A 10,284-nucleotide genomic window follows, 5' to 3' on the forward strand; every position below is an offset into this window, starting at 1 on the left:
CAGGGCATTATTGCAGAATCTCTGTGCTGTGCAGGGCTCTCTTTGCCATTAGCCTCTGGAGTTTTTCTTTAAATCAAGAGCTGATATCTGTGGTCATTGGAGCAGGATGGCAGGAGTATCTGGAGCACTGCAAAGAAGCATTTGGGATGAGGATCCATCATTGAGTCAAACAGGGGAAAGAAGGAGGTGGTTATTCAGACAAAAACTTGTTGAAAAGAGGAGCAAAGAGAGGCTGGAAGATACTTGTCTTGGTTTTCACAGCTGAGACTGTTGCGCAAAAGTGACAAAGCCTGACGGGCCATGGAATACAGCTGGGGAGGGCTGTGCCATTGGGCTGGGGCTGCTTCAGGGTTTGGTTCACCATCTCCTCCTTGCCCAGTTGGGAGATGCTGCTGGGTTTGGGCTGCCTGCCCCTGCTTATATCCCGGGAAGGGACTTGGGGATGGGGAGAGATGAGCGCTCGGCTCCTGCCTCCTTGGGTGGTTTGGAGTTTTGATTTCAGTGTAGAGCTGCATGTTAGAGCAGTATTTTATGCTTCCTGGTGTCAGCTGATAAACCTTTGATTTTCACTTCTGGGAATAATAGCATGGTAATGAATTATATTCACAAGAATAACTGTAATAGTCATAAAACTGCAAATAGAAGAAAACTGTAAATCAGTCACCCCCTTGTAATGTGCTTACTTCATCTGAATCACCCTCCCTGGGCAGATTATCAATTTTGTTTGGCTTTTCCATCCTAAACTTTTATTAAGTGGGGTGCCTCATGCGTAAAGGTACTGAGCACAAGCCGTATGTTCCAGGGATTTATCTGTTTATTTTGCCTGCCTTTCCCCCCTCTCCCCTCCTGCTTCCAGCTCTCCGGACCTGCAGATGGCTGACATCGGACCATAAAAGGCACAAGTCCCCCGTGTCACTTTATATTTATTATGCAAAAAAATAAGCTGCCGGATGATGCAGAGGCCTTCCTCTGTGCTGTGCAGAATTACCCAGACCCTGCAGCACGTTTAGACTTCCATGTAATTAAAATAGAAAGCCATTAGCATAGCTCCAGGGTAATCAGGGGGCCAGATCCTGGACCGCAGCGTGCCCTGGGCTTGCAACACCAAGCTGTTGCTGCTCCCAGTTGACTGAACAATGCTCGCCAAGAGCCCTGAGGGTAAAGTGGGGCAGCCCGCAGGCACAGAGAGGGGTGTGAGGGCAGCTGGGGCAGCACTGGGGAAAGGACGGTGACAATTTACTTCTGCACTGCTGAGACCAAGCGCAGATGGAGAACGTGATTTTGAAGGCGGAGCTGAGATGCCAGGTGCTGGGAAGTGTCTGCCACAGCGCTCACTGTGCTGTCACCGGGTCACGGAAGGAGGCAGCAGCAGAGAAGGTCCTCTTAGCCCAAGCATCTTGCTAGACACAGCATGGTAACTTTTAGCAAAGCCCCTGTCTTTTCTCTTTTTGTTGGAGAATCATATAAAAAAATCCCTTTTTGCTTGCCCATGCCCTTTTCCATGTTTCTTTTCAGAAATCCACTGGTTGCAGTTGTGTTCCAGGGGTGCAAAGCTCATGTGAGAACAACGTTGAATCAAAGCTGATGTGAAAGGTGTCAGAGCAGCCAGATGAGCTCAGGGAAAGGTGCAAATTACACTCAGCAAAATGAAGCTGTTGGGTTCCATGACCTTTCCAAAGGCAAGCCGCAAGCTGGAGTTTGCTTCAGCTGGATGGGAACTTGCCAGGGCCTGCATGGTATTTCATGGCTTTTGGAAACACCAGCTGCAATTTTCCATCATAACATAGCGAGGAAAAAGGGAAAAACCACAGACCATGTGATTTACGAGATGCTTCTCTTGGATATTTCCATCTGTGATCTGAAATTATCAAGTAATGTAGGAACCCCAAAGAGTTGCCTCAGCTGCTCCCACTGAGTGTGCTCTCACCATGACTTTTTGTGCAAGTCCAGCTTCTCCTCCCCTGTGTCCAGCAGACTGCAGGGCTGGATCTGGTCACGGCTGCCTCCAGCAGGCTGGTTTTGTGGCTTGTGATGGACAACACATTTTGGCCAGTTAATGATGGCTAATGGAGCTGAGCTCATCTGCACCTATTGGGAACTCTTGGCCAGTCTCCTTACAGCTTAGCAGGACCTGAAACACATCTGTTGAGTGAAGGATGTGCTGGAGATGAACCTTTTCTGCTTTTCGAGTAACTCCTTGCGAGTTTCAGGCTGTTTCCTGAGCAACAGGGTCTTGGCAAGTGTTTCACGTGCGTGTGTGTTAGTGCAGACGCCATCCCCAAACGTTTGTCCTCCCCACTGACCTTTAGAATCATAATATCATTTCAGCTGGAAGAGATCCTCAGGATCATCGAGTCCAACCATAACCTAACAGAACTCTAACACTAAACCATGTCCATAAGAACCTTGTCTAAACATCTTTTAAACTCCTCCAGTGACTCCACCACTGCCCTGGGAAGTCTGTTCCAATGCCTAACAACCCCTTCCAGGAAGAATTTTTTTCCTAATATCCAATCTAAACCTCCCCTGGCACAACTACTTACCTTACAAGTCCCCCTTGGCATTGCATAGGTGAACATCACCCAGGTTTTAATTAGCACAGACTGTGGGATGACCAAAGAGGGCTCAGGGGGTTTTGTTCATCTCCCCACTTCCTCCTTGTGCTGCTGGTGCTGAGGGCCTGGGCTTGGGCCAGTCTTGTAATGGGATTTTCCCAGTCTCCCTGGAGAAGACTGCCTTTTGAGCCTGGAGATGTCTCAGCTCAGCAACGCTTCAAAGGCTGCTTCTGGATTCACTTGGGCTTTCCCAGAGCTCCCATTTGGCCCCAGCGAAGGAAAACCAGAGTCCACCAGCAGTGTGGCACTGGGAAGGCTCCAGCCCCGTGTGCAGCTCAAACTGGTACTGGCTTCAGCAGAGCTGAAAAATCTGGATTGCAGAGGTGACTGAGCTGGGGTGTGGGCGGAGGACCCACACAGAGTGCAGTTATTGCTGTGACTCATGCAGGTGCTTCACACAGCACCCAACACACAGTCTTATCCCACGCTTATGCCATCGAAGAGGCTTGTTGGGGGAATAAACAGCCACTGGAGCAGGGAGAACAGAGCCATGAGGATGGTGCACAAAGTGCTGGAGACACCGCAGCATCTTCTGGAGGTTTGGCCCAAGAGATGCTCCCCAGGGATGGTCTGGCTTGCAGAGGTCTCTATTTCCAGAGGCCCCAGAGGCCGGGGAGCCCAGAGCAATGAGCAAAGGAGTAGAAAAGCCCTTGTGAGATCCCTGCGGGGTGTGTGACCTGCCCTCGATCCTCCAGGGAGGGCTATGGGAGCGGGATGCCGCTTGTGCTGTGTGGCAGCGCTGCGAGCAGGAGTAAAGCCATGTTTAGGAGGGGAAAGGGGAAACCACGTAGGAATTGTATTTTAAAGGCAAGTCCGGAGTTCAAAAGTAGCTGCAATTTTGAACAGAAATCTGCTCTTTGCAGCCAATTAGCAAGGCTGCAGAAGCAGCAGGAGCGTCTTGTGTTTTGACAGCGTCAAAACGGCATGGAAACTGAACAGTGTGGATTGAACACACTATCCATGCGAGCTGTCGCTCCGACATCAGCCACCCAGCAATGACTGATCTGCTGGCAGCCCCAGCAGCACAGCAGGTCCTGGGGACCAGCGGGGTCCCCACCTGGCTGCCAGAGCCAGCATCCCTGCCCAGCCCTGCCTGCTGGTGTGGTGCTGACAGGAGAAAAAACACACATTTATGGTTAAGTCCAGCCAGAGTGGTTTTGTACAGAAGGGGTCTGTGTTTACATCACATGATCTCCTGTTTTTCATCTTGGGTTGAAGGTTTTCTTGGGTTGGAAGTTGTTTTGGGTTGTCCCTGCTGTGGTGCGGCCAGCTTAGCAGGGATGCTCTGGCTGCCTGGTTCTGTTCCTTTGAACAGATGAGTTTGCAACAGTTTCATTCTCCCAGAAAAGTGAATTGATGGGTCTGGCTCTGAATCCATTCAGCAGATTTGGTCTTTGGAGAGTCAGGCAAACCTGGCACAGCACCCAGGGCACAGCTGAGGCAGGGCAGGAGGTGAGGGAGACCCTTCCCAAGGGGGATGAACCCTCCCACACGAGGAGGGGATTCCCTGTGCGCAGGGCGAGGGTTGCTCCCTTGTCCTGAGGGTGCAAGAAACTGGTTCTCAGGTGATTTCTCCTGAGAGAGATCGATTTTGCTTCTCTCTTGACTAACAAACAGTGGAAGACTCCATGTCTGGTGTCTGGGGCTCACACACAGACCTGGAGTCCCTCCGGGACCTGCTCATATCAAGAGCCTCTTGGTGCAATTCCCTCATGGTTTCCTGGTGTGAAGAGGCTGATTTGATAGTACAGTGCAGGAGTGTCCACTGCTATGGGACTCCAGGGGCCCCTTGTCCCAGTTAAGGTGAGACAAGGGTCTCCAGACACTTGTCACATGTGGTATGGACAGAGGCAAGCAGGATCTGACCCCTCCTCATTTTGGCAGTTGACAAGAGTGGAGACTCTGTCCCTGGGTCACCGCAGACCTTCTTGCCCCACTGATGAAACTTGTGTCCCCGTTCTGGGACACTTCCCAGACAGCAGTAGTGACGAAGCCAGTGGCTTTGGGGACGGCACTGAAAAGGCACCTCTGGTCACAGTCAGAGCCGCGCTGGAGTCCCGCAGTCCCCACACCAGCCTGTGCCCAGCTGACACAGCCCGTGCTCCATCACGTCTCCACTCCCCGCTCCGTGATCAAATTAATGAGGAGCAGCAGCATCGGCAGATCACAAAGGCACAACGTGGGGGTGGCGGGGGAAGGTGGCAGTGGGGGGATGCTCTTGGTGAGTCACTGCCCCACTCCCTGCTCCAGGAGAGGGTTTTCTGTTTTGGAGGTGAATGCTGGAAAGCAGCTCCCTCCTTTCCTCCCTCCTCCCCTTTCCTCCCTCTCCTCCTCAAGCCAAAAAAAAAGCTGTGACAGCTTGATTTAGGGCTGGATAATGAGGCAAATGTGAGGAGGATGGGTACAGTGGGAGCCTGTGCTTGCCAAATCGTTCGGCTTAATTGATCAAATATTTTTATGCGTCGTTTATTCCTTTAAGGCGACCGCAAGCCTCCTCTCCGTCTGCACTGAAATTAAAAGAGCAATGCTGGAAATCACCCAGGCTGAGCCCTGGTGTGACAGAGAGGGGTGGGTGGCTGCCGAGCGCCTCCTCGGCCACCGAAGACTTGCCTGGCTGCCTGCACTGCCCACGCTGCCTGCACTGCCCACGCTGCCTGCGCTGCCCATGCTGCCTGCGCCAAGCCAAGGGTGGGTGAGCAGATCCAGCCCTCCAGGGCTCCCCAGGGCATGCAGCAGGCAGGAGCAGAACTGCAGGCAGCATCCAGCTGGCAGGGCTTGTCCTGAAAGCCTGGCTGGAGTGCGGAGGCAGCCATGTGTGCCCTTTCCTGGGCTGTGTCCCCAAGCACCAGGGCAGCCTGCCACACGAGGACTGTCCCCCCTGTCAGTGGTGCAGAGGGAAACACTCAGTGAGCCAAGACGGACACATAAGTAATTGCTAGGAAATGTTTCCCCCATGCAATAAAGTTGCTTTAGTCACTAGATCCCTCAGCCAGAGCTGGATCTGTTAATCTACAAAGAAAGAAGGACAAAACAAATCCTTTCTTTGTCGGCTTTTATCTCCCGCCCTGCTCCTGCAGTTTGCTGGTACCAGGGAATCGCAACTAGACCGTGAAGCTTCAGAGGGCGGTTGGAAATCCTGGAGACATCTGAAATGAAATGCAGGGAAGAAGACAACCAGTGGAGGTGAATCAACAGCTGGGGCCGAGTCTCCCAGCCCAGACTCACTGGAGAAAGACGACTGCCCTGTGCTCCTTGCTGCCAGTCCAGGACTCTGTGGTTGAGGCATGTCAGGAAGAATTGCTGCTCTTTATGGTCAGTAATGGTATTTGCAGCCCTGCATTTAAAGATGATGATAGAGGTAATCAAACTGTCAGGAACAAAGACAAATGGGGAGCTCACTGGAGCCGGCAAGGGATCCCCTGCTTTCAGTTAGCAGCTGTGATTTATATTCATTTGCACCTACGGACTCCGAGCAAGGAGCAGGGCAGCAGTGCTTTATAGAAACACTGTAGGGAGGAGTACAACAGACACTGAATTTATCTGCCATTGAGCTTCTAGACCTGTTTATACCTTCTTTAGACATCACCATGAAGTATCGCAGGGGTTATAAACTTTTCCCAGGAAATATTTTGATGAGCAGAAGTCCCTGATGGGAAAACAACCAGTCACTTAATTTCCTGCAGCCGGATGCGTCGTGACAACCGGTGACTCCCCCTTTCCCTTCTTTCTCCTCCCACACAAGGTTTTGACAAGGTCCTGACAGCAGGCACCACAGTCCTTATGATCTATCCGAGCCGTGCAGCATATGGTTCTGTCACAAGTACAGGCTGCAACAGCGGTGGCGGGGATGGAAGATGGGAAGGGAGGGACAAGGGCTCCCCAGCTGCGCAGCCATTGACCTTGACCAGCGAAGTCCACAGCTCAGGTCGCTGATGGCTGCAGATCCCTGGCTGTAGATCGGAGACCTCCTTCTACTCTCCAAGCTCTCGCTTCGACACGATTCTGTCATTCTTTCTTTCTTCTGTCTTCAGATGTTGTCTCTTTTCTCATCTTACCTTTGTACAGTGTCACGTTGACAGCAGGGACAGCTGGCAACCTTATGTTCTTTGTCACACAAAATCATTCGACACAGTGCTGTGTCTGTGCTGATACCGTATCCGCACAACCTGTGTCTCAAGGATGGTGTTTGCTTTATTTCTGTGCATTAAAAATAAATAAAACAAAAACAAAACAAGACATTAAGAAAACAGCCTTACTGAGAAGAGTTCTAGCAGTTAATTAGCTTCAGCATTGAAAGGGCCACTGCCCAGCAGCTAAAAATCATCATGTTTGAATGGTGAATTAAATCAGCCAAGCAATAAATCTGAGCAACAAACCAGTCCCTTTAGCTCAGAGGAGTTATCTTTCCTCAAAACACTGATAAATGTTTTTTTCTGAGAGCGCACAAGGTCATCAAATTAATAAAGCATTTCAAGTAATGTATGGAAGTGAAGTGACACCCTGCTGCAAGAGATTTGCTGTTAAAGCCAACTCTCTATAACAGAGTGTGATGCATATAGGATTTCCAAAGTAAACCCATCCTCTAATTTAGGACAGTTGTCCAAATTCCTTCGTGTCTGTTCTGGTCCATTGTCCTTCTCTCTAGTCATTATTTAGGAGAGTTAAGCTCAAGCAAAGCTCACAAAAGGGGAAAAACAAAAAAGAAAAACAAGAATTTCGGATTCTCTCATTGACCAGGCAAGATACTCAGATTATTTACCATGAAGGGAAGTGAAGGCACCAAGTAAGTGAAATGCTGAAAAGCTCTTGAGATAATTGTGGGACATGCTTGTGTCCTTTGCAGTGGCTGCTTTGCATCCTGTACCACATATATGTATGAAGCTGTTGCAAGAAATCTACACCCGCAATACTGGATTTACTCGTTTGACATGATATCTGCCAACACTGATACCACGGACATTTGCATGACCAAGCACACTTAGACAGCAAGTATGTCCAAAGCCCAAGAAGCAACACTCAGATATCCAGGCATTTAAAAAAACAAAAGGAATTTGACTTTCAGTTAAATTCCACAGGCCTAGCCTGAGCACAGAATGACCTCTTCAGACACACCAGGCACAGAAAGCCAGGTATGGCTCTACCCAACTCCTGTCCTGCGTGTTTGGGGTGGCCCTGATGTGGCTTGAGATGTAGCAGCAATAGGCACAGATGGGATGAGATGGGCAATGAATTTAGAGATGCTTGGGGGCAGATATTAGGGAAATCTTTCCAGTAGTTGGGGTAGTTTAGAAGGGAACAGATTACCTGGGAGATGCAACATCTCTGCCAGTGGCTGTTTCTAAGATGGGACATCCATCTGTGGCTGAGGGCACGTCCTGGGTGGCCTCTCATGCTCCCTTCTAACCCAGGGCTGTTCTCAGTGCTCCTATCTTTAGAGGAAGAGAAAGTATCATGGGACATAACTTTCACTTTCATCTCCCGCAGCCAGCCCGTAACAGAGGCAGAGAGAAGGAAAGGCAATGGGAGCTCCAGCAGCTATCTCCAACTTCCTTACTGGAAATTTGTGTGACGGCAGCTTCTCCCTTAAATTTAAGGCTGAATACATCCCCTCACTTTCCATTGAAATGGCTTTCTGCAAACTTGTATTACACTTGGAATAATTTAATATGAAATATATATTTAATAATATGATAGCACCAAGGGGCACTGAATAGGACAAACGTAAGAAAAGCAGAGCTAGCAATAGCCTCTGCAATATTGTATCTACTGGGTACCCTTCTGCATTAAATCATCACCCAGACTTCATTTGTCTTCGATTTACTTAAAGTATAAACCTCTCGAGACAGTCTCCGGTACGTTTATACACCCTGGTGTGCTGCCCTGCAAGTGCAATCGCAACACAACACTTGTCATCCCAGTGGCGCTGCCTTGGGCACACGCCTGTGTCCTGGACGCTTGATCTCCAAGGGGACATGCTCTTCCAGCATCTGACAACGGCTGCGGAACAGACCCGGCATCGCACATGCAACGGCAGCTCCAGCCTCTTTGCGGACTCATCGACATGCAGCAGAAACTCCAGGTACCATATGGAGCGTGGAGGCAGATGGGCGGACATATGTGTGATCTGTGTGCATCTCTGCTGACGGAAACGTCCCAGCCCACTCCAGTATATGGTTTGCATTTGGGGTGCGAAAGAATTTTTCTCCCATAAAATAAATAAAATACGTTCTGAGCATCTTGGGATGAAGCCATTCTAATCCTTTTATTCTTTCCAAAGGAAAATGATTCCATATTCAGGGCACTGTGCAAACAATTAATTAGCCTAATGAAAATGAAAGGCCTAATTGCTCAGTATTATTACAATCATTGGCAGCCAGGCGTGACCAAAGAATAGGCACTGTCTGACCAGGGATAAAGTGCAGCTTTCCAGCTTTCGGGGATTTTTTGATATTTGGACATCTAGCACAATGATTTTTTTTGAAATCTTTTTGCTCTGATGGTGTAATTGTCCCTTCCATATGCAAAAAAGCTGGCAGTGTTTGGAAACATCCGAATGAGCTGCTATATAGTAAAGAAATGGAGAGGAGACCCAGCTGGTCTGGAATGACCTGGTTGCATGGGAGTCGCTGAAGCTGCAGCTTGTCTGAGTTGAATGACAGGGTGGTGTCCCCAGCAGGAGACTTGAGTCACATGATGAGAGTGATGCAACATTAAGAAAAATTGTATTTTTTAAGGACTACACCTAAAATTGAAGTACAATGATCCTTAGTGCAGCTCCCTTTTCAATGATCTGTTGGTATCCAAATGGAAAAATACTTTAAATTCATCCAGATTAATCTATTCATTGTGGATAGGATCACAAATGGTCAGGTTACAGGAGCTCCGAGAAACTTATCATTCATGCATATCTCGTAACATGGAGACAGAAAGCAGATGCTGACCGAACATCGACCCAGCCTGAGGAGTACGGCTCCAATAATTCTTCCTTTAAGCTCCTGATTCTCATGGAAAAATCCTCAAAATTCAGCTTTGATTCTACTATCTGCTTAGTGCAGAGACTGGGCAACCAGAGACTATTCTTTCAAAGCAATGTAGGTGAAGTCTGCTCTCATTCACTCTTGCACAGCATCACTGGTCATATTATATAGTGTTTCTCAGCAAGCTGATTTTTGGTGTTGGACGGGTGGGAACTGCAGTTTAAACTTAATTGGTGGGCACTTATACTCTGAGCTGCAGGACATGCCCATAGGGAAGACATCCATATCATGCAGCATCACACACTCACATGGGAAATGCGGCTTCCCAGTGTAACCAGTGGTGGTAAGTGCATGCTCTGCTTAGGCAGGGGCTTGGGATCATCCCCAAGCAGTTTAATTGATTGCGAAGGGAGCAGGACCCCAAACCTGGTCACTGAAATGAGGTGGGCTGGCCCCCTCCCTCCCACTCTCAGTATCCTTAGCACAGCACCTCGGGGGATGCTATTCCCTCCCGGTGTAATAAACCACTGGCCAGCAAAGAGGATGGGTTAAGTCAGGCCTAGATCTCCAGCCCTGGGGGCGCAGAGCACGAGCAGCCCACACGCTGAGCAGCCCACACGCTGAGCAGCCCACACGCTGAGCAGCCCACACGCTGCCCTCGCACAGGAGTGGAAATTCCTTTATGCCACCTC

The sequence above is a fragment of the Patagioenas fasciata genome, chromosome 14, assembly GCF_037038585.1.
Source record: "Patagioenas fasciata isolate bPatFas1 chromosome 14, bPatFas1.hap1, whole genome shotgun sequence".
NCBI lineage: Eukaryota > Metazoa > Chordata > Aves > Columbiformes > Columbidae > Patagioenas > Patagioenas fasciata.